The sequence below is a fragment of the Hippocampus zosterae genome, chromosome 6, assembly GCF_025434085.1.
Source record: "Hippocampus zosterae strain Florida chromosome 6, ASM2543408v3, whole genome shotgun sequence".
In the NCBI taxonomy this organism is placed as follows: domain Eukaryota; kingdom Metazoa; phylum Chordata; class Actinopteri; order Syngnathiformes; family Syngnathidae; genus Hippocampus; species Hippocampus zosterae.
The window spans coordinates 5,175,960-5,201,110 of record NC_067456.1 but is presented as its reverse complement, the minus strand read 5'-3'; positions in this window follow the sequence as shown (position 1 = coordinate 5,201,110).

Genomic DNA, 25,151 nt, shown 5'->3' with positions numbered 1-25,151 from the left:
TACACATCCGCCTCACAGTGCAGAGGCGCAGGGTTCGATTCCGGCTCCGGCCTTCCTGTGTGGCGTTTGCATGTTCTCCTTGCGTGAGCGCGAATGGTTGGTCATCAATATTTTTTTTTCCTTGCCTAATCACGTACTTAATCTCCCCTTTGCAGAGACTGCGCCTTATTGTAAAATCTTGAAAAAAAATATCCACTATCCACGGCCTTCCTGTGTGGCGTTTGCATGTTCTCCTTGCGTGAGCGCGAATGGTTGTTCATCAGTATTTTTTTTTTCCTTGCCTAATCACGTACTTAATCTCCCCTTTGCAGAAACTGCTCCTTATTGTAAAATCTTGAAAAAAATATCCACTATCCACTAATTGGAAAATTGCATTTTATTCTTTTAAAGTATGAGTGATGCATGTCTTTTGGTGCTGTCACAGTCAATGCATAGCCGAGCAGCAGTACATAGATCACAATCACAAGAGCTGTTTGCTTGAATCTCACATTGCCGACAGAAAGCTATCTAGAGAGCGCCTGCCAAAAAATAAAAAATAAAAGTGTGTATTTCTAATCCTTAGATGGCTCACAGGCGCAACAAATCTTATCTATCTACATGCTGTCAAAAACTGTCACTGCCATATCAAATGGAGGAGATGATACCCACAGAAGAGGTGCTGCGGGGCGGCGTATGAGGGGGGAGAAAATCTTCAACGGTGTGGAATTTTGCACACATGGCGCACATGTACACAAATGCAGCAGGGAGAGAGAGAGAGAGAGAGAGAGAGAGAGAGCCTTTGTCAGTTGATAAACAAATGACAGACGAATGACATGTCGGAACACCTCCACCGGGGATGATCGCCATCAAGATTGTTGCTAGTAGCATCTCTTATGGAGGAAGGTGAGAAAGAAGAGGCATGAGCGAGAGCGAGGCCTTTTGCACAAACAAACAATCCGATACACCGTCTGATTGCGTTGGCCGTCAACTATGGCCCACCTAATCGCTGTCAATCTGGCTTGCGGGGTGTGACGATAAAATGATGGTAAGGTTGAATTGTAAAGAGGGAAGGAAAAGATGAGTTCTTGTATTGCTCTTGCGACATGGCCAGAACATCCCCCCCCTTGCCCCCCATCCAAACTTTTTGTTCTTCTTTTTTCCAGGAGTTCCCTGACAATATTATGTTATAATACATCCTCATGGGTGCTCAAATTTAGAAGTCCTTTTTCGATTGCAAGCATACGTATTAGGCGTTCAAAGCGTAAAAATCTGCGTAAAATATCACTTCACCAAACCGCTACTTTTGCTTGTCATCTATTCTTGACTACCGGCAATCATCGTGACATTGAAACACCCTTTTATGCTGGGAGTGGAGCGGTGGGGGGTTAGATACTTGAAATGCCGGCTTTGACATGTGATTTATTTGATTACATATAACGGCCAATTAGAACTTTCATGCAGATTTGATGTTCAAAGTGTAATTCTACACATTGTTTATAAAATAGCGTTGTCAGTGTGGAATATATCAATATATATATATATTTTGTAATTATGCGACTTTAAAATACATTTGCGTGGGCCTGTTCTTATAGGCAAGCTTGTTTACAAGCACATACACTTGTATAGGGGCTATGTATTGTTTGAATGCCACGCGCCCAGAGGTGAAGCCTGCAGATAATTGGCATCATGTCCACTGTTGGAGTTCTTGGCTGACCTGAGGAGAAAAAAAAACAAAACAAAACAAACAGTGTATGGAAATATAACAACAGGAATGCCACTTATTTATTCCATGAGTGGAAATATGAATATGGTGATGTCAGTGTTATGTTGTGTAAGTGTTGGATTGAGTGTGTATTTAAATTCATGCTCTGGCTGAAAATGCAACCAACAAGTGCCATATGTGTTCTGGATATTCGTTTTTTTTTTTAATCATAAGGCGGGGGGGGGGGGCAGTTGTTCCATATTGATTACTTTCTTAAAATAATCCATCCATTAAGCAGCCATCAGATTGTGACCACTTGCACAAAATGATGAATAATGATGGCGTTTTCATAGATTTTTAAAACATAGATGTGTCATAATAATCTCCCCTTTTGGTTTTGAAATAACACAACGAATCGCAGATATTAACCTATGCACATCGCAAATGTCAATCAAAACTGGCTGTCTATTATCTTTGTAAAGGGTAAAGTATTTGATATAGGCTTGCAATGCATGCTGTATGCGCAGTGTCCTCTTTTACTGTTGCACGTGTCAGGATAAGGACCCTGCTGCTGTCGGGCCACATTCTAATGCCTCCCCTTTGATTCAATCAAGCCCCTCCCACTGCCGTAGCCTCTTTATGCCAATTCGATTAGTGGACTAAAGCCATCAAGATTTCCTAGACAAAATGAATGCTTGTATTAATCCAAGCAATTTCCATTTAAAACGTAAGGGCATCGACTTGATTAATAAGGGCTGATGCTGAATAATTACTCAGCAAACACAGGAAGGGTTATAGGAAAACCACAGCTGGGCCTGCCCCCAAATGGCCTTTGGGAAACCGGAGGAGAAGGCGGGGCGTCGGCTGAGTCAAAGTAAAGCAATGGCAATGACTGAGGTGATGAATCTCTTCGCTGGCCCCTCATGCAATTAACGAGCAGCGTTTCTATTAATTTAGTTCCCCCAGAGTGGTGACTGGTCAGATGTCTCGGGGTCAAGGGTCAGGGGTCGAGAGCAGGGGTCAAGCCAACAAGAATCAGAGCAGACATACGAGAGGATAATGCTGGGAAGAAGGTCGGGTGATTCTGTCTCAATTGATTTGCCTTAGATTTTTTATTTTTTTATTTTTTTACCTTCACATTATTCTTTTATTGAAAGAAATGAGATTATGTTGTGCCAGGATGTAGTTATGGACCGGTTGTTTCATGCACCATTTGAACATTCAACAACACGCCAGTCGTTTGTGTGTGTTGGAAAGGTAGGTGGGGGGGTGTCATGTTGATTTCACACACACGTGCTGGCTTTCCTCTCCACCTCTGGGAGGTACAGAATATTGTATTCTTCTCAATTTATCACGCTTCATGTGTTTGCTTTGCCGTTTGTTTCTTTTTTTTCTTTCAAGTATTTAATGTCAAAAACTACGATGACCGTAACACATTTTGACTTTTACCACGCGATAGTGCCCGAAAGGCCTCTCAGGCTTTTTTTTTCCCCCTCCTCCTCCTTTCCATCCTACTTTTAAGGACCAGATGAATCAAAAGATGATAACGTTTTTACACTTCCAGCAGCAAGTTTCCTTCGAATGAGCAAATTCGACATTGCCTCATATTTACGTTTGGAATAATTCAAATAACTCCAAGCCACCATTCATTCATAGCTCTCAATGACAGAAGGCCTGACCTTACTCTGGATACTCTCATTCGAGGCTGAGACCACTTCAAAAGGTGTCTCGCGGCCTCAAGGTTAATGCTGTTTCAAATAAAGAAGGAAGAAGCTGTTAGATTGAAAACTGTGCCAAAGCAGCTCTGTTTCCCTTTAGACGAGTAGTATACTCTTTATTCTTTTTTTTATGTATTTGACAGAAAGTATTACCATATGTTATCAAACATGCTGGAAATGCTCTAGGGAGACACTGTCATCATCCCACCCTCACCCCCCCTGCACTCCTTCAAAATGCCCCTTTGTTTAAGTGGCAGCGGAGGCGGAAATGAAGCCTGACACTATTTTGATTTTAAAAATACCATCCGGACTCGCCCTGCCCGGACGATTATCGTAGTTCTGTAACGTGTTGCATTGCATGGAAAGTGAAAAAAAAAAGTCAGCTCATGTCGACCACGGATGATAATGGAGCTTTTAGTTTGACTCGACTTCCTTCCTCCTGTTACAATGACGCTCATTTTATAGCAACTTCCTTCTCTTATTGCGTTGGTGAGTGTCTCTCCCATTTTTTTTTTGCTCACACTAAATAGACATATCATAGACTTTGTTATTATAGTAAGTAAGCCTAACCATGGATCCACGAAGGTCGACTGCCTCTTTTAAGCCTTAAGCAAAGTTTGCAAGTGTTTGCACATAACCTAAATATAAATTTTTCATCAGCGTTTATTCAAGGTTACAAAGATGTTCAACAACAATTTTAATGGTCGCCCAAATTTTTCCTTGTCAAATTGAAAAAAAAAAACTTGAGCCTGTTCAAAATTTTTTGCCGGCAAGAAAAAAAAAACATTGGTGACCTTGAACGAATCCTGAAAAAAAAAAAAACAATCAATAGTAGCTACCTCGCAAACCCTCTCCACTCAGTGGGATATGGCTTCTTATAAATAACTATATAAATATATTTATAAAATAAATAAATGAACTGTTTTTAATTTTCAAAAGGCTAACAGCAACACACTGCATGACGGTATGTGACAACATAGACCGTTAGCCTAGCATAACTACCTGAATTATATTGAACTTAATCTCACGATACCAACAAAAAATACCAATGTGCTTGCTACTTCTTTGTTTTTTTTTTTAATGTCCTTGTAAATTCGTATTCAGTTTGTTTGTTTTTTTACTTTTTTTTTTTTTTGCGGCATGTTTGCTTTTACGAAAACATTCAAAAATGATTTTGGCAACTATACAAAAATGTGATGTACCGTTAGACCTGGTTTGAATTGAGAACTTTTGTTTCACATCAATCCAGGTTGAATTCCAAATTAAAAACAACTTGGAATTTCCACGATATTTGTTGGAACACAAAATGACAACAGTTATTCAAATTGATTGCTAAGATGACAATTTTGAATCATGTTTCTTTTTCCCTTCTTGGCTATTCACGCATTTCCATGTAAACGCCTCCAATTTAGTCTTAGAGAAGAAATCACATTTGGCCTTAGTTAGTTGTACCGTCAATTGACTGAAAAGCTTCCCCTCAATGAGTAGCAACACAGTGAAGGAAAACAAACCCTAATGGGAGGGGAAAAAAAATACATATGCTCATCGTCCCTCATACAATTTAAGCGGAGGTCTCTTTTTCATTGTGGTTCCACAGATGAATGCCTTTGTTTCGTTTCAAATGCACGTTTCCCATCTGCCAGCAAACAGGCTGAATTCATTACACATGGACGATATCTTCTATGCGGGGTGGTATCACTTTGTATGTATCAGTGTGCACTCGCTCCTTACAGTACACTTGTTTAGTCTAACGAGAACCAATACCAGAGCGGAAGCAACAAGTCTGCATTTCGAAATTTAACAAGCACAGGCCTCCACCGAGAACAAGTCGAAAGATTTGCAACGATTCGAAAAAATAATTGCACGCGAGTCTGCACTGTTCCACTCAGCAAGAGCGTCGGCAAAGCTCCATCTCCTCGGTTGGCCCGCGGTACAAGTTGACTGTAACAGCAGAAAAAGTCAATCCTAATTTTTATCACCGGCAATTTTATTGTTGACGAATGAACGTACAAATAGTTTTAAATACTGGTATGTTCCTGCGTAACTATGCTGTATCAGTGGGCCTAAACAATTGCCTATTTAGTTGTATATGGTGTTGGTGGCCATGGAGAGCATATTTTTACGGTGACAAATAGGGGTGTGCAGCTCTCCAAAAAACTATGCAATAGGGTTAGCGATACATTTTGAAAGTGGAATGAATGATTCAGCTCGGTTCGAATAGATGCATTCGCAAGTCATAAAATTATTTTGCAGATCATACCGGTTGTTTTTTGTTACACCCCTAGTGACGACAGTCTCACATGAGGTTTTTTTTTGTTTGTTAAACAATGGAAAGTGAAAAGGAAAAAACTACAAGGACTCCAATTGCCACTCTCAATGCATTGTTGAGTGACTCAAGGCCCAGACCACAGACCGAGTGGCACTGCAGAGCCAAGAAACTCAGATCAAAAGACGTTGAAATGGTATTGGCTTGCAGGGCATGACGCTAGATGGAAAGGAATTAAGATACGAGCAAATCTCTATTTGAATCTGTCTTCTTGAAGGCCAACAGAGTCCTAAGCCTGGCTCAAGGGGCTTATGCAGATTCAATGACCTTTTTCACAGGGACCAGATTTTACACTTAAATCATTGTTATAGCAATGCTCTCCCTTGAGGGGGGCACAGACCAACCTAACCCCCTGCAGGGGTTAAAAGCCAACGGTAGCACTGGGCCTGTTCTGCGTGCTTAACGATGTGGAACGCATGTAAACTACAGAGAGGCTTTGCTATAAGCAATGAGGTAGAAATAGAAAGGAAAGTCCTACGGGGCATGCTTGGGACATCCAATAAGATTATCATTGTGTCAGAAATGCATTGAGTGGATTTTATACTGTTATCATTGAATAAAATTTGAACAAATGTCGATGTTTGTGGGGAAAGCTGACTACTATCGAGCCATTTGACCCCCGGACTATGACGTGAATGGAATTTAGCCAATCAAAGGAGAGCGCCGACTGACCAATGAGGCGGCGACAAGTAAATCAAACTAAATGTCCAACCCCGTGTCAATTGTTTTTTGGGGTTTTTTTCAATCTACACATAGGTTATCCAGACAGCATGTTTTTTTTATATATTTTTTTAACATTGACTTCTTACTACGCACCCTTAGCCGGTTGTGGACCGGATTTGGCGCAGATTCTTTGTGTGTGTGGTGTTCTTTTGAGAAAATCACACAAAACCACCAAAACGTGTCAGTGTCTGATTGTCTTGTTGAGTTTTTCTTTTTTTAAGATACAGGAAGTGAGGTTTTACGTACGTTTTCGTGATGATTGTTTTGCCTTTGCTTAGAATTTTTTTTTTTTTTATAGTATGGAACATGCATTGAAAAGTGAGCTCTGTTATTCTATTATTATCTTCTTCTCACAGTTGTACAATGTCATTTGACCTTGAAACTAATTAATTGAAATTCCATTATTTTCTATGGGCCAATTGGTTCTAAATGTGAACAAATCGCAGATTGCCAGACATTACAAGTTCCACTCTATGATCTTCTCCACCAAAGTCGCAAATACATAGAAAGTTCCAGTTTCTCAAAGTTTTAGCATGGTCTGTAGTGCATCATATTTTGTCGGTTTTGATTTTCCTTGTGAGGGAGGCTTTGTTCACATGTATTCACTACGCGAATGGTTCAATAAAACTCTGTCGTCTATGATGTGGAACTTTTTGTTGTAGCACAAGGTGTGCACATACGGCCATTTGCTGACACAATTTCTTGTACAAGGTGCAGTATCTTTACCACGGGGTCGGTGCTAGCTAGATAAGAAGGACATGGGTGGAAATGGGAAAACTGCAGAGTTCTGCCCTTATTACTCCCTTCAAACACAAGAGAATGATGGCCAACCCCCTACTTACACTGTAGCACACACACCCACACATGCACACACATGCACACACGCACACACAATTTCACCTCCTCTTTGCCTCAACTTTGTTTGTCTTTAATTCCCTGCTGTTGGAGGAGGTTGGGCAGGGGGCTGGGGGAGAGGAGGGGGGGGGATAATGGGGACACTGGGACAGCTGTCATTCCACCGTGACCTCAACCGAGTGCAGATCAGAAGTGGCACGGTGATTGCCAGGATCAGGTGTGTGCGTCATGACGGTGTGCATGTGCGATTTGGTAGGAGGAAGGGGCATGTGTCATTTGATGTGAAAATAGTGGTTAAATACTGAAGGAGACTTCCTCTACTCCAAGACCGCCTCGGGCCTAACAATATGCCACAGCGAATATGTTTATTCAAAGTGAGACGCGTTCTGACAGCAGGCCAAAACAAGACTCACACACTCAAAGTCTGATGTGACACAGGGCATTAGGCAATGCACAGGCCAAATCGAAGGAGAGCGGATGGAGTGTGAAGTGTTTCCTAGATATATTACAAGCTTTGATGCCGTCAAGTACTTTATACGAGATATATTACATTTTCGGACACCGACAGAAAGGCTTCATGTAGCCTGATTTATATCTCCCTGTGTCTTTCAATAGTGTTTTTCCTTTCACGGCAATGCTATGTTTCCGTGCTAGCTTTAATTATTTTCTGATTCTTGTCAAGGTCTTTTCTCTTATAAGGACAGAAAGGAAGACAAGGGAAAATAATTCTGGCAAATGGGTTGGGAGCAAAAACGACATTGAATTAACTTTTAAGTGGAAGTTGGTATACAGTCGCCTGCAAAAAGGTCCTTCAGACCTTGACAGCTGCTATATGCGCGCATCCAATATCATTTGAACACCACTGTTCAACCCTCAAATATAAAGATATCATACGAGACATGTCGTATGATACAAATATAATGTGTGCGGGTGTGTTGGTGTCATTTGTGATGCCAAATGTAGCCATGTAGAGTTGCAACGAAATGGACGAAACATGTTACGCAAACAAAGAAATGCCCTAAACGCATTTTGCGGATTCTATGGACTTTCACCTGTAGCACTTTTTTCCCAAAGCAATTTCACATCAACTCCTCATACACCTGCTAATAATTCGACATGCTGCGACTTCAGGATGGATTCTTCAACCACTGGACTGCCTGAGTCTCACTCTTGAAGGTTCCTCTTAAAGTCACGGCCTTCATAGTCCGTTTAGGTCTTGTGCTCCCCTGAAATGGGACACAATTCCTGACTCTCAACTTTCCTTTCTTATTAGAACACTGGAGGCTGTCGGTATCACGCAGGACTCTCTCTCTCAACATGAGGCCCTGCCATCGTAAAGGACATGACTCATCCTAATTGGGGAGGTCCCTGCCCGGCAGCAGAGCCCTCTCCTGCTGTTTCAGCCGGTTTAAAGCGATGAACCTCCAAAGACATCAGCGGTCGGACACCTCAGCGGTTATTGCCACCGCGTTTGACCTCATTCTGTCTTACTCACCTTTGTGTATCTAGTGTGTGCATGCGCGTGCGCGTGTCTGAGCATATGCCGGCGTAAATTTGTCAAAATTAGCTAGTTAGTGAGAGTACGCTTATGAAATGTATGATTCACCGATATGTGGGAAGTGCATTTAGTCTTTCTACTCTCTTTCCATATCTATGCTGGCTTCAACACACTCGGCCCTCTAAAACGATTAGTTGTCAGCAATCCCTGCAATTTACTTCCTGCTTTAGCTGCTCTGAACTCATCACATCCATCTGGGGAATTATGCAAGCTGTATTGCAGGTCTCACCTGCCAACGCACTATGCAAGGCCTGCCGCGGGGCTGGCCGTCATGTGATAAGTCTGCCCTGACCAGTTCAAAGCTGATTTGGCTAGCGGCTGATTGCTGGCAGTTCACCATTTCAGCAACCGAGCAGTGAGTAAATTCAGCAAACGTAAATGACAGAGTCCTGATAGGAAAGATGGTTTATGAAATATAAGCCTGTCCAAAAAAATTATTCCAGGTTAGGCTCAGGTGAACTATGATGTGTGCTGACAATACTTATGTGCATTTTTCTTGACCAGAACAACTCGTTCATCATTTGGTTGGTACATTGGCTTGTACTTGCAGAATCCCTGCGATTACCATGACAACCCTGGATCACTTACCTTGTTTTATCCCTGTGTGTTATTGCTACTGTATACTAACATACAGTTGTCCAAAATTGTGTGCAGTAACCGAACACCGACTTCCCACACACTTGTTCAAATGTCGATATTATTTTGCACCAACAGATTTTTGGGAATGTGTTTTTAATAAGTGAAATAGCACCCTTCATCACTATCACGTCAAAGCACATAGTAATAATGTATTTCAATACAATGTGAAGAATTATATTGCTTGTGCATTATGTCTTCATGCGTTCATTGTACAGCACTAAATGTAGTGCATAACTTGGCCACCAGAAGGCAGTATTGTGCAGAGGCACATGGATATATACAGGAAGAAGAAAGTCACTCCTGCTCAGTCCGTCGTAATTTTAGTTTATCACTAAACTTCAATTCGAGTTATTAATAAACAACTTGAAGCTGGCATATGATGGTTTCTTTTTGTTTTGATTTAAACAAGACAGCTGGGATAGGCTCCAGCACCCCCCAGGACCCTAGTGAGGATGAAGCGGTTCGGAAGATGAATGAATGAATGAATTGCTCACTCCCGAGCAAACTACCGGTTGTTCCGAGGTTCGCTACAACCCTCGAGTCCACATCACTCAAAATTGATCTTTTTACCATATTTTTCGGACACTTAAAATCATTTCATTTTCTCAAATATCAACAGTTTGCCTTATAAGGCGGTGAGCCTTATAATCTGAAAAATATGTGCATTAATGATTACTTATATATGATTAATTAAAACTCACAGGACAAAAAGAAACGTCCGGATCTAAAACATTTGTGGTCAATTATATTGTTTACAATATATTGTTATATTGTTATACAATATTGTTTCTGCAAGCAGTTGTTCGGTCAGAAGCACGCCTTTTGACTCCAGAGGCAAGCAGTCGACATGCAAACCCAGGCTGCGGGGCTCACGTGAGAGAGAATGGTAGATAAAAATATCCCTTTCAGTGGGCAGCGCAGGGTGGTCTGTTTGTGTTGGTCTTGTTGTTGCCTCGGGAAGAAAACATAGGGATTTAGTCGATTCCGGATTCCTTTTGTGCCGATATATAGACTCTCAAAGCCACCTTTTCTTTGTCACGACTTATTTCTGGATCCTCATATATATTACACTCGTCCTTTCTGATCCGTGTTGATTTTTATTTTTCCAAGTTGACAGCAACGCTCAGTATGTCACAGCAGGCTGTGCTCTGAACGCCCCCTCAGTGATTATCTCGACAAAATGCGAATGTGTTTTTCTACTGTAATGGAAACCGTGTTGGTCACATTTTAACATATTACATTCACTCGAACACACTGTGAAACTCCATCTTACCGTTGTGTCAAAGCTCTTTTATGCGAAGGCAAGTGGGGGGAAACACAATGTTTTGCCCAAAGCACAAACTCGACAGCGCCGTGCGTGAATGCGCACACACACTGCTCAGTTTATTTCTTCTTTTTAAGCGGACAATTTGAGAGAGAGAGCGAGAGAGAGAGAGGAAGGGGAAAAAAAAAAACAAGACTCAGGAGTATCGTGCCTTTTAATGTTTTGAAGCTTGTGTATGTCTCTCTCTCTTTACATTTCAAGACTTGCAGTGGTTTAGATTTCTTGAGGCAATTTGTTTCAGGTAACTGTAGCTTTCAACTGCAGTTGAGTGTATCCTGGGAACTATTAGAGAGGGGGGGGGGGCAGGAGAGTGTTCAAGCTTTTCACAATGTTGATGGATCCAACGTAATGAGCATGTAACTGATCGCAAAGATAGACTGATAAGACTTTTTTTTTCGAGTGGAGGGGAGGTGTGAGACACGAGAGTAAGAGAGCCAAGCACAATGCCCGAGCCAGCAGTGTACATGTGATGCTAACTTCCTTCTCAGTAGTATAGCGTTTCCATTGGGATCGCTATAGGGTGTTTAGACTTTTTTTTTTTTTCGTCATCGTCAGCATACAGTCAGCATACTTTGTGAGGCAATTAAAACTGGAGTCAACTTTCTGAATGTCCAGGTCGTTGCTGTTCCATGAAGAGAAAAATATATATAACCGTATAATCACATAAACCGCTATCAGCAATTATTGACTGATTAGGCGGCAAAATGATAATCAAATGATTTTTAAATATATATATTTTTTTCTCGATGATATAGTCACCTAGCTGTTTTATTGTTATTATCATTATTTTTTTTAATGCACATTCTATTTCCCATTGGAATCAGTGGTGGAACAATGAGAAAGAGGCCCCAGGTAAAACATGTCTATTTAGGGCATGGATTCCACGGAGGACGACAGAGAGGCAAGAGGTTGGAACAGGTGTTTCTCAAGCAGGCAGCACTCATGTCGCCTCCAGTCTTGTAGTCGACTGAGACTCAGAATGATGTCTCTGGTTTAGAGGACGTATGCTAATGAGTTGAGGCTGACTGATAATGCGACTGAAACCGCCATCAATGCGGGTAGGACCGTGTGGTTGTTGGACGGGTTTGCAGCTTGGACACAGAGGCACAGAATATGTTGTACAGTAGTTAATGGAAGGAAGGAATCAGGGTTCGAGTCCCAAGTGCACATTTGAAACGAGGACTGTCTTTGGGTAATTACGGCATGGTTGTTGAACGTGCAGGAAAAGCTGATCTCAGACCTTTTCCTTCACCGGTTTCTTAATTATTATAATGTCCGTGAAGTCAATTTTGCGTTATTTTCTTAACCAGATATTAAAAATTTGACTACTTGTTCTCTGACCAGGGATACATAGATATAATAAACATAAATTAGCGAATGGAACTGAAATGTGATTGCTAAGATGAAGTTGACCTCGGTCACAAATGCTATGCCTTAACTACAGAGCGATTTGTTGAATAAATAAAAAATGGTAATGGATGAATAAACCTGAAAGCTGCACCACATGCATTTGAGACTCACGTTTCAGAAAAAAATATTGTGTATTTGGACATTTTGGACAAATAAGGGTGCCGTTGTCACCGGGAACATAATTTGAACGTATTGTAACAATTAAGTCTTTATGCATCTGAACATAAACACTTTTATAATCCGATGCATCCAATTTTGTTTGTGGTGCAGATGCTTTTAGAGACATGCGGCTGGTGCAATTAATATGCAAATAATAATTTGGTGCATTATTTCAGGTAGAACAACATTAATTGAGTGTGTGTCAAACTATATATATACTGTGTGTGTGTATATATATATATATATATATATATATATATATATATGTATATACCAACCAGATATCGTGATCATAGATAAAGGGCAGAGGAAAGCCGTTGTAGTGGATGTAGCGGTCCCAAGTGATGGAAACATCAGGAAGAAGGAACATGAGAAACTCGAGAAATACCAAGGGCTCAGAGAGGAGCTGGAGAGAGCCTGGAAGGTAAAGGTGACAGTCGTGCCTGTGGTGGTCGGAGCACTCTGGGCAGTGACCCCCAAACTAGATGAGTGGTTGCAACAGATCCCGGGAACAACATCGGACATCTCAGTCCAGAAATGTGCAGTGCTGGGAACAGCAAGGATACTGCGCAGAACCCTCAAGCTTCCTGGCCTCTGGTAGAGGACCCGAGCTGAATGAGGGACGGACACCACCCGAGGGGTGAGATGAGGATTTTTTTTTTATACATATATATGTGTATATATATATATATATATATATATATATATATATACACACACACAGTAATTTGTTTTTTTTTTTTTTTTTAATGGGAAATGAATGTGAGGGCAATGAGAATGACACAATTGAACCCACACAATCGCTCCACGAGGGCTGAAATTGAAGTAGCATGAGTGAGTGGCACTTTTTAAGGATGGCATCACTCTCGTGTCTTCATTCCTACCACACGCTGCATCCCGAATCATCCCACCTGACTCCTCCGTTATTGATTCCCTGCCCCGGGGTTGTAATCCCTGAACCCTTCGTCTCTGCTGGACTTTGTGCGTGCGCTTCTTTTTGTCACTCCACCAACGTCCGCCTTGTCTCCATCTGAATGGCATCATCAGCTATGACAAGAAAATAAATCCGTGAGCTGCGGCCGTCACTGAGAATCCACGGAACTTCGTGACAGCTTTCAGTATACCCCACGAGATTGTTTTTTTTCTTCCCCCTTTCCTTTTTTTTTAAATCCTCATCTTCAGACATTGGAACCTTGCTGTCAGCATAACAGGAGCATATTAGCAGGGCTAGGCCTACCCGGACCCACCGCTTTCCCGACCTGTCCCCTCCCTGTAATCATCCCCTTGCCCCTTTCCCATTAACCTGGTCCCTTTGATCCCCCCACATGCTGATGTTATGCAAAAGTGCTGAATGGAAAGACGAGGATTGTGCAAAACAGCAAGCAGTTAGCCTATGGTTCTGAATTTCCTTTTCATACTATCGCTCCCTATTTATCTTCTTCTTTGTCGAGGATTAAATTAATTTCAAACGAGCCTGGGAGAACAGAAATGGGACAGAGAAGAAAAGAATGTATGGGGGGGAGGGGTGGAAAAAAAGTATTTGACACTTTTATTCACCATCCAGGATGAATATTCGGACTAAAAAAAAAAAATAGGAGGTGTCACAAAAGAACCATTTCTTTCCGTATCGCCTTGCATGCATCAAGTAAAACGTCTTCATTAGGTCTGGGGGCCTAAAAGCAAATATCAGGGTCTGTACAATGCTGAAGGTCTGGGGCTGACCTTTCTTTGGTTTTAATCATTGCAACTCTTGACAGCTTAATAAGTTGAAGGTGCTGGGTTGCAGCCTAACTTAATAAGACCCACACCAGAGTCTTGGCCACCTATGATTGCTCCCATAAGTCTTCGCACATCTGGCGCCGTGTCCTTGGGTGAAAGTTATTTTCCATAACTTTCCTTTTGCTCAAGTCACTATCACTCTTTGCTCAGATCAGAAACGGCACAGTTCTCGAGTGTCCTCTCGTACATCGCTTTAAGGTGGTGTGATGCATCGCAGTGTACGCGACGCTTCCTTCAGGATATCAAGTACAACTCCATCCATCCATCCATCCATTTTCTGAACCGCTTAATCCTCACTAGGGTCGCGGGGGGTGCTGGAGCCTATCCCAGCCGTCTTCGGGCAGTAGGCGGGGGACACCCTGAATCGGTTGCCAGCCAATCGCATGGCACACAGAGACGAACAACCATCCATGCTCACAATCACACCTAGGGACAATTTAGAGCGTCCAATCAGCCTGCCATGCATGTTTTTTGAATGTGGGAGGAAACCGGAACACCCGGAGAAAACCCACGCAGTCCCGGGGAGAACATGCAAACTCCACACGGAGGCCGGAGCTGGAATAGAACCCGGTATCTCTGCACTGTGAAGCCGACGTGCTAACCACTGGACTACCGGGCCGCCAAATACAACTCGTGACGAAGATTCCGCGAGGCGGATCTGGGGGAAAATCATGCCGCTATTACCTGTCTAGTATTGTCATTCATCATTCGTTTCAAAGTATTTAGCTGCTGTACTCTAAAATGGGCAGTTTGGAATGATATAACAGATTTTGCAGCCTCTCTTGACGAACCCCTCCTTCCTCAAATCAGCATTAGCAATGGCTGCTATATTCACACTATGACTTATTCATAATGGAGGGTAACTATAACACTTAAGATGATCACTTTCAAGTTTTATTTTTTTAATTTTGTACAATCAATAAAAAAAAAGTAAACGTCCCAGTCAAGCAGAAATGTTGCTCATGCTACATCAGTTCTGGATCCTCTCAGCTGCCTCAGATCCCTTTTGCGCCACGCCTCTTTGCTAGCATTGTGCCCAGCTGTTAACAAATGAGCGAAGGGCACTTTTTTTTATGTGCCTAGGATATTCAGCCGTAGTCCAAACAATGCTCCAGATGCGCAAGGCAACAGGTCAGCGCAAGACCACAGGGTTGTACCCGCTACGAATGGGCCCAGGAATGCAAAACAAATGATTGACGCCTTGTCAGTCACGCTTTCTGTCATTGATCAGAAATACAAAATGAACCAGAGGTCGCATATGAACAAAGTATATACATATACTGTATATATTTAGACTTGTATGACAGGCGGCACGGTGGACGACTGGTTAGTACGTGTCTCACAGTGCAGAGGTACAGGGCTTGATTCAAGCTCCGACCTTCCCGTGTAGAGTTTGCATGTTCTCCCCGTGCCTTCGTGGGTTTTCTCCGGGTACTTCGGATTCCTGCCACATTCCAAAAAATATGCATGTCAGGTCAATGGAACACTCGAAATTGTTGTCCTTCGGTGTGATTTTTGAGTGCAAATGGGTGTTTGTCTATGTGTGCCCTGTGATTGGATAGTGTTCAATCTTTGAGGTGCTACTTTTCTTCAAGAGACCAGACAACTTTATTCATACCCTGAGCCAGTCGCACATTCTGTCTGTCTGACTGCTCCATCCAGATCGTCTATGTTCTCCACAGTCTCCCATTGTTGGAAATAAGGACCCATCTTCCTGTGTTGCATACCTATCGTTTGATCTCTGCTGTGTTGGCAGAGGTGCGAGGGCAAGAGTTTGAACCTTTGCTCTTACTGCTGGATACATTTTAATGAATAGCCTTTGTTTGGGCTCCAGGTTGACTTTTGTGCAATCTCCAGACGACCTACGGAGAAACCAGTGGCCAACTGGGTACCATTAAAGGTGCGGATGAAAGGCCTTGTGGGAGATAGAGTGGTTTGAAAATGGTGTTGTAAAGGAGGAAAAGATAAGGGGGGCGCATGGAGACAGCATGAAGGCATTAAAAGCAGGCCCTTGCTCTTTTAAATCCACCCGTAACGGAGACAGTGGAAATTTAAATGTAAATTGCCTATTAGATTTTCATGTAAAGCATCTCGATCCTCCTTTGTGGCTTCTGTTGGATGACGACTCGCCTCTCATGAATATCACAACGAGTCAATTATGTGCAATGGAGACACTGTACTAATTCTCAAAAATGAGTTCGATATGCTGAGCAAGGTGAGACCGATGCACAAAAGCAAACTCTTCTCGATATGGTTAAGTCCATAACGGCAGCACTTTTTTTTTTTTTGTTACAACACCACGATAGATTTGAAATAAAACTGTCAAGAGGAGATTGAAGAGAAGAATTGTAGTTTTGATTCAGTTCAGCAATTGCAGCTGAATCTATGTTGGAGGCTCAAATGTTTGTCGAAATGAGCAATCATATCTTCACAGCATTTAGCGGAGTATGAGACAGTACTAAACTTAACAAAACTATAAATTAACATTCACGTTTCATCATTTCGCTTATTTGACATTTCATCATCCACAAATGTATCACAAACAATACTTCTCATCGAGTGTCTGTATGCAGAAAAGCTCCTCCTATTGGAGGTTTTCAGGGTCAAACCTAGACCACTTAAAAATAGTGAATAAATTTACCGTGACAACAGGTTCCGAAATACATTTCCGTATTTGTTTGGTACTCCTAATTGTTTCATTTTGGTAAGGACTAACTTTTAAAAAGTGGGTGTGCTGCAGTTCACAGACCAGACCTTAGTCTCTACCTCCACCCCCAAAAGAAAACGAATGTGGACCACTGGGAGATGAATGAATCATCAGTCACAACACATGATGTAAGTGCCACATAAACGTTTCACTAAGTCCACTATTGCTTCACGTTTCCTACACACACGCATCCACGCAAGTGCTCAACAACTCTGAATGTTTCCTTCAATTAAGGAGAATACCCGGGTCTCTAATGTATGGAAATAAATGTTGCTGCTCTGTGGGGTTCACGCAAGAACATGGGTTATTTATGCACCCTCCGGGACTGTTACCCGTCATTGGTGTTCAGGAAACAAATTTTTATATGTAACGTTAGCTCCAGAAGTATGAGGACAATGACAGAAATCTGATGATGCCATCATTGTATGCTACCATGATTGATTTGTAATTATATATATATATATATATATATTATAATATATATGTAATAATAATAATTGATTGTAATATATATATATATATATATATATATATATATATATATATATATATATATATATATATATATATATATATATATATATATATTTTTTTTACCTCCCAAGGGTTAGAATGGGAAAATCTTCACAGGCGGGTCAGTCAAGGGATGGGTAATGAGTGTGAGAGAGGGAGGAAAAAGTGGTGTTATGGAGGTAAAGGAGAAAATAAATGTAGAGCGGACATTATTAATAGACTAAATATATTGACGGGAAAGAGTGGCAACTGCATTCATTTGTGAAATACGCCTCCGATTCCCTACGTTGTACAGTTCTCGTGGTTTTAGTCGAATGACGTCTTTTTGTTTTGATGTTTTAGCGTGGCGATATAATTAGCTGACATAAGGCAACATAGAGCATAATTGCCATCCGTCTATGCAAATGTATTTAAATGATTTTCATTCATTCATTCATTCATCTTCTGTACCGCTTGATCCTCACTAGGGTCGCGGGGGGTTGCTGGAGCCTATCCCAGCTGTCTCCGGGCAGTAGGCGGGGGACACCCTGAATTGGTTGCCAGCCAATCGCAGGGCACACATAGACAAACAACCATCCACGCTCACACTCACACCTAGGGACAATTCAGAGTGTTCAATCAGCCTGCCATGCATATTTTTGGAACGTGGGAGGAAACCGGAGCACCCGGAGAAAACCCACGCAGGCCCGGGGAGAACATGCAAACTCCACACAGGGAGGCCGGGAGCTGGAATCGAACCCGGTACCTCTGCACTGTGAAGCCGACGTGCTAACCACTGGACTACCGGGCCGCCCTTAAATGATTTTCATTTCAAAGGTATATTTTGTTGTTTTAATGAACAGACCCCCCACCCACCGCCCCAAAATAAACATAAACGTGCCAGTGATTATATGTTGCTTCATAAAATTGTGTTTATTGATACTATATAGCTGCTGCCAGGCTGCGACAATTCACTCAAGCGAGACAATAAAACCGGGCTGGCATCTTTAATGGGAGGAGCAGCATTTGCTTATTACGATACACAGCAGTTAACCTCTTTTGCAGCACCTAGCGTTAAATCTTTTTTTTCTATGACTTTCTCACTCACTTCATGAAAGCGGCTATGTTTTTTAAAATTTTTTATTATGTCATTTAGAATTTAGAGTGACTGAAGCACTATCCTTAATACATAGGACTGTTTTGCATTGACACAATCGTACTGTCACCTTTTGCACGTACAAGCAACGGTATTAAACCTTATGACACAATGTATAGATTTAAAACATGGATGACGACGGACACATAGTTCGTGTTAACTGGTTGTTGGAGGAGACCAAAAACGTTTTGTACATTTGTGCCTTGCTTTGCCACTTTTAGGCGCCCATTTTGGTAGGAACCAGTGATAGTGGCTTGCATCACCCTAGCCAGGCACAAACTGATGATTAGGAAAAGAGAATTGCAAACCAGTTTAGGTTTTGCCTGTTACCGTATTGTTTTTAAATTAAAAAAAAATGCTGTCAATCAAAATGCTAGTGAGATCGCCTCTTTGGTACGCAGAACCACACTTATTGGTGAAATGACTGGTGGATGTACTGCATGTGGAGTGAAAGAAAAAAAAATATATATAGTGTATATATATATATATATATATATATATATATATATATATATATATATATATTTTTTTTTGTACCTCTTTTCTAAACTCAAGATGGTCATGAAAATGAGCCGTTTTGAATAAGTGGACGACATCAAAGATGGCCGTGATGACGGTGATGCAGCAAATCCCGAAAGAATCCTTGCAGCTGGGCAAGAAGTTATCACAAAGGCTTGGAAAGTGTGTTAAAACACGAGGGGGATTACATAGAAGGCGAAAACCTTTCTAGTTTTGACTTGAACTACATCTTTTGTGACACCGATCCTTGGACTTTTCTGACCCACTTTGTATTTTGCCATGTAATGACCATTAGCACAGTCAGTATTTATTTATGTCGTTGATCTTATGGAGGTTCAATAATGGCTGCTCCTTCCACAAGTTGTTTTCTGCCAGCAATCTTTAAACGTCTTTCATCCCGCAGCTGAAAGCTCCACAATGTGTTTTGCGGTTCTTCATCTGCTCACTAGCCTTTATGTTCTCTCATCGAAGCATTCCGTTACAGTTGTCGAGCACCACTTATTATCTCAGTGTCATATTATATTTCCCACTGAGGAGATGTGTTCAACAGCTTCCTTAGCCTTTCTTGTGTGATTTGGACTAATTCCAAAGACCCTGAACATATTAAAGTACCACTTTCTGACGCTGTTGTTAAGACGGATTGCTTTCTGATTCATTTCAAACACGAGGAGTCACTCCCATATGTCCGCCCAATCCCTCTTGAGTTCTGATAGCCAAGCAATATCTATTTTAAGTACGGAGACGGAAAAGCAGCTATCGTCTAGCAGACACATCTCCATTTTTTTTCTCCAGTGGGCGAAGAGGGCGGGGGAAAGGTTTGGGGTTTTGAATGGCTCATTTTGATGAGCTCTGACAGTAATGCGGCCATATTGGAAAACATGGCAGATTTCAGTGACACGCATGTTATGGGACTGTGGTTCTGCTTCCGCTCGATCATTACAGAAGATTTCAGAGAGAGAGAGCGACAAGTGTGAATGACTAATGGTGCTCAAGCTAGCTTGTATAAACATGCCAAAGAGCAGAAAAGTTCTTGTGTCGTCTTGCTAAGTTATTCTCCAAGAGTGACAAACTTAATAGCTCCAATCCCCTGGGCTAAAATGTCTTTGCTCCAAAACATGACACAATTGGCTTCTAATACCTTTAAAAAAAAAAAAATGGGACGTTGCCTCCGAAGCTTACATATCCTTTCTCAAGCACTTTCCTTGTTAGCAAACAATGTTTGTTTTCCTTCCTTCCTCCCTCCGCGTTTCACAGCAGGCAAGCCTTTGGAAGTGGTGATGAATGAGTGGAAGTTGACTCATTATTAAAGGTGGGGGATGATTTATAAGAACCATGTGTGTTTTCCTCTGCAGTGTAAATAAAATAGATCATTCACATAATGCAAGGTTGGGCGGAGAGAGTGATTTATGGTGTGTTAAAATGCCCGGAGAGCAAAAGGCTGAAACCCTTTAAGACATGTAGCCATGACAGTGCCCTACCCCAAGACGCTAACGTCGCTTTGGAGATCTCACACTGCTGTTTTCGCTATCTTTCTCTACAACCTTATCTCCATTTCTGCCGTAGTAGATTTATTTGTCTCAGACTTTTTGGGAGAGTTCCCAGGATTGTTCGGAGGTCAATCCGAGCACATATTAATGATCATCTCAACGAGAGATACTTGTTGCCTTACCGTGTTGTGACATTGTTGTGTTATTTTGTCAGCGGCGTGGTTTGCTGTTGAGAAAAGCAAAACTGGACGAAATGTTTTGGGGTTGTTTTTTGTTTTCTCCTTGGGGCTGGTAAGACAGCATGTTTTTTTTTTCTTTTATTTGCAAAAAGGAAGGTCAGGGTTACACCGCCCAGAGTTAGAGGACATTTACAATGAGGAGTCGACTGCTTAAACGACTCACTACTCATCCCTGATGTCCACCAAAAGAAAGATTGGATGTGCCAGTTTCTTTGGCAGGTGGCCACCCGTCTAACAGCCGCTGTATTGATTCCCTTTGGACTTCACTTTATTTCTCAACTTCAAGCCCTGATCCTGATGGAGTGTCTCTATTTAGATGTTTGAAAGCACACTTAAAACACAATACTCTGACAGGTCATTTTCACATCAATCCTGCCATCTTTTTTTTGATTATTCACTCTCGCGAATACCACGTTTTTGGCCTTCTTCTTTTCTTTATATTACTATATGTCCTAACAGCATAGACTCTGTAGCACACATGTTGACATTGTTGGCACTGTAAATACGCAGATCATTCATTCATTCATTCATTCATCATCCGAGCCGCTTGATCCTCACTAGGGTCGCGGGGGGTGCTGGAGCCTATCCCAGCCGACTTCGGGCAGTAGGCGGGGGACACCCTGAATTGGTTGCCAGCCAATCGCAGGGCACACAGAAACGAACAACCATTCGCACTCACACTCACACCTAGGGACAATTTAGAGTGTTCAATCAGCTTGCCAGGCATGGTTTTGGAATGTGGGAGGAAACCGGAGCACCCGGAGAAAACCCACGCAGGCCCGGGGAGAACATGCAAACTCCACACAGGGAGGCCGTAGCAGGAATCGAACCCGGTACCTCTGCACTGTGAAGCCCACGTGCTAACCACTGGACTACCGGGCCGCCTATACGCAGATCATTTCAAGTTAATTTGATTCAAATAAATTTCCCTTTTTTTAAACTACTGTTATAACATACAGATTTGTGATGCCAGTGCCTTTTTCTATCGTTTCTAGCTTTGGGAAAAGGTCTATCTGATGTTCGGTAAGCACCATAACTACCTCCCAGTCTCACGACGCTTATCACCGCATCCTCTTTAACGGAAAAAATTAGGCGCACCAGTGGAGGTTTGCGGCTTACTGCGGCCCTTGATGTGTTACAACTATTGCTGAGAATTTCTTTTTAAGTCAAGCCCTTCCAGGCCCACTAACGGCTGCTGGATGTTCACTGGGGGCATGCCCTCATTTCATGTGTGATGTTGCAGCGGGAGTGATGGAGAGAAAAGAAGAGGGGGAGTGGGGAGAGAGAAAAAAAAGTGGAGGAGGGGAAGAGAAAGGCTCCCGTCGTGCCCCAACCTCAGCTGGCGTTGACACACTTAGCAGGCAGTATTCTGCCTCCTTGCCCAACATCGCAACCACTCTGCCTCTAAATTGAGGGCACATGATGAACCTGATGGGGGAGACCGAAATCACCTCGTGAGGTGGATGTGAATGGTCTGTCTCAAGGTTTTGTGTTAAAACCTTTGTTGGTGGTCACGAGGTAGCGTTCCTCTCGTATGTTTTATTATGGAGCCATAGTGAGGTTATTTTATCCGGACCAACTGATCTCACTCACATCTTCTTTATCTACGAAGAGAACGATGCCCAGAGAGGGAAATTTGGTCTGCTCACCAGATATTCCCGTAAAAAAATTACAAATTAGACAAGTTTAAAATGTGTTTTTAGAGCCCAGGTTTATGCATGGGTTAGATCCGAGTAAGAACCAAGGTAAGTATCGTCAATTAGAGTTTATCATATGCAAAAATACATGTATTTATTTTCTTTGTCTGTGTTTAAGATGGGCAAGAATGCAAATTGCAGAGCTACCTGCCTTGTTAAGACAGTTCCTTAAATCACACGACTACACCACAATTTAGTGGCATGTTTATGTAAATGTAGCCCGGGTTGCACGAAGGGATCTTTGTGACACCAATCCCGGTGGGCAATTACAAGAAATTAATTACCAACCATTCCTGTATTAAGGGTTTATTTCGAAATAAAGCAAGTTAATTTATTCATTTTGACACTGAAAATTGATTCAATGAGGATTAGGGAAAGCTATTTGCTAAACAAAATGGAAGCGTGAAAAGGGGAAATGAAGAAGGGGTTAAAAAAAGAATATGGGAGAAATCCTTTCAAATGTGGCAATTAGTGGGTGATGTGCACCCACCGTGTGTTTTCCAAATTCTCATTGCAGTCATTTCGTATAAGTGTTATCATATAAGTCATAATTTTATAAGTCATAATTTTTTTGTGTGTGTCTGCTCAGGTCTCTGTCACGTTTGTGAATATGGAGGGAGGCACTTTCCAAAAAGAGGACAAGATTGTGTAAGTAGCCTGTGGCGCTGAGGTCCAAAGGGTAGAAATTTCATAAGATGACAAGAGCGTCTATTTTCACCTCTTTATTCAGATCTTTCCCAAAATTTGATTGTATTCCTTCCTGTTGGAAATCTTCCTGTAAGGGGTGGTTCCTGCTCAAAGAGAAAGAAAAACCGCAGCCTTTGAGTCTGAAGGAGGTAAGGAACAGCGATTTTTTTTTTCCTTTGGAAGGAGCGGTGATGATCCTTTTCTCATTGGAAGACAATTATGGAAATAAGTGTTTGATGTACATGTCCAATTAGGTTACAATTGTGTCTTTCGTTTTGTTTTTTGTTTTTACACTCCAGTATTTTTGCACTTTAATACATACACGCCACAAACATAAACCAGCTCCTCGTACAACAGCATAATTAGAGCAACTTGTGAAGTGTTACGGTTAAAAAGTTATCATTCTGCTAAACCTTTGGCTGTGGTTTCTAAGAAGAAGAAAAAACAAGCCTTCAGTGTAGTTGGTGCTTTCGAAACAGACCCCCATGACAAAAGCTAAAGAACACAACACTCATTAAGGCCAGCTGTCAGACGTCCCATTTGATGGAGGCAATGGAGACCAATACAGGCTGGCTTTTCTTCCATTCATTTCGCTACTCACTCAATTTCATTCTGCTTTTCTTGCCCTCTTTTTTTTTTGCATCTTTGGGGGGATGGGCAATTCTTTCGGAGGTGCCAAGGCCTGAATAGACTTTTGTCTTGCTCATTTTCCTGGTTCTGTGTCAGCTGCATTGTGCCCCCCTGTGAAGGCCCTTGCAGCCTTAGAGGCAAGCGCCCCATCTTATTGCTTGTGAGCATTCAGTGCGTTCTTGCTAGCACCCAATTCCGCCATCGGGTCCCATGTTGGACTGGCTTTCCCACACACGCAAGAATCCGTAGTCTGGGGTTCCTTTGGACTGACAGGTTAGGACGTATCTAGCTCTGCGTGTCACTATATGACGACATGTTCAGAATGTATTTGGATAACACATTCATATAATTTTCCAGACTCCCTCCACCTCCCATTGTGCAGGTCGTGACATTATAGATACCAATATCTCTTTGCTAGAATGGAATGTCCGAGTAGGCGGCCCAGAAGAATTCCTGGCATGGACTCTTATGCGGAAACGTAGCCTCAGTAACTATGCAGACCATCGTGAGAAGATTGGACTTCAGTCAGCGGGCCTTCATGAATAATGCTGTACATTTTATTGGTATCGGACGTTGTATCTGTCTGTCGTGGTGAAGAAGGAGCTGAGCCAAAGGGCGAAGCTCTCAATTTACCGGTCTATCTACGTTCCAACCCTCATCTATGGTCACGAGCTATGGGTCGTGACCGAAAGAACGAGATCCCGGTTACAAGCGGCCGAAATGAGTTTTCTCCGCAGGGTGTCCGGGTTCTCCCTTAGAGATAAGGTGAGAAGCTCGGTCATCCGGGAGGGGCTCAGAGTCGAGCCGCTTCTCCTCCACATCGAGAGGAGCCAGATGAGGTGGCTTGGGCATCTGATTCGGATGCCTCCTGAACGTCTCCCTGGTGAGGTGTTCCGGGCATGTCCCACCGGGAGGAGACCCCGAGGAAGACCCAGGACACGCTGGAGAGACTTTGTCACCCAGCTTGCCTGGGAACGACTCGGGATCCCCCGGGGAGAGCTGGAAGAAGTAGCTAGGGAGAGGGAAGTCTGGGCTTCCCTGCTAAAGCTGTTGCCCGGCGACCCGGCCCCGGATAAGCGGTAGAAGATGGATGGATGGATTTTATTGGTATGTCTCACCGACAAGCAGTAGCAATGCACTGGATGCTATTGTTTTGTTCTTGTGTGACGCATCGAGTATATGTTGACATTTGTTCCAAAATCTTACATCGTGAGATGGAAAATTTTATTGAAAGACGATGTGGGTTGTCAATCCAAAATGATAAGGGTGGGCTGTATTAAAGTGATATATATCTTTTTTTTTTTTCATTGAGCTTTGCAATGACATCACAGATGATCATGTCGAGTACGGTGAAAGAAAGCAGAT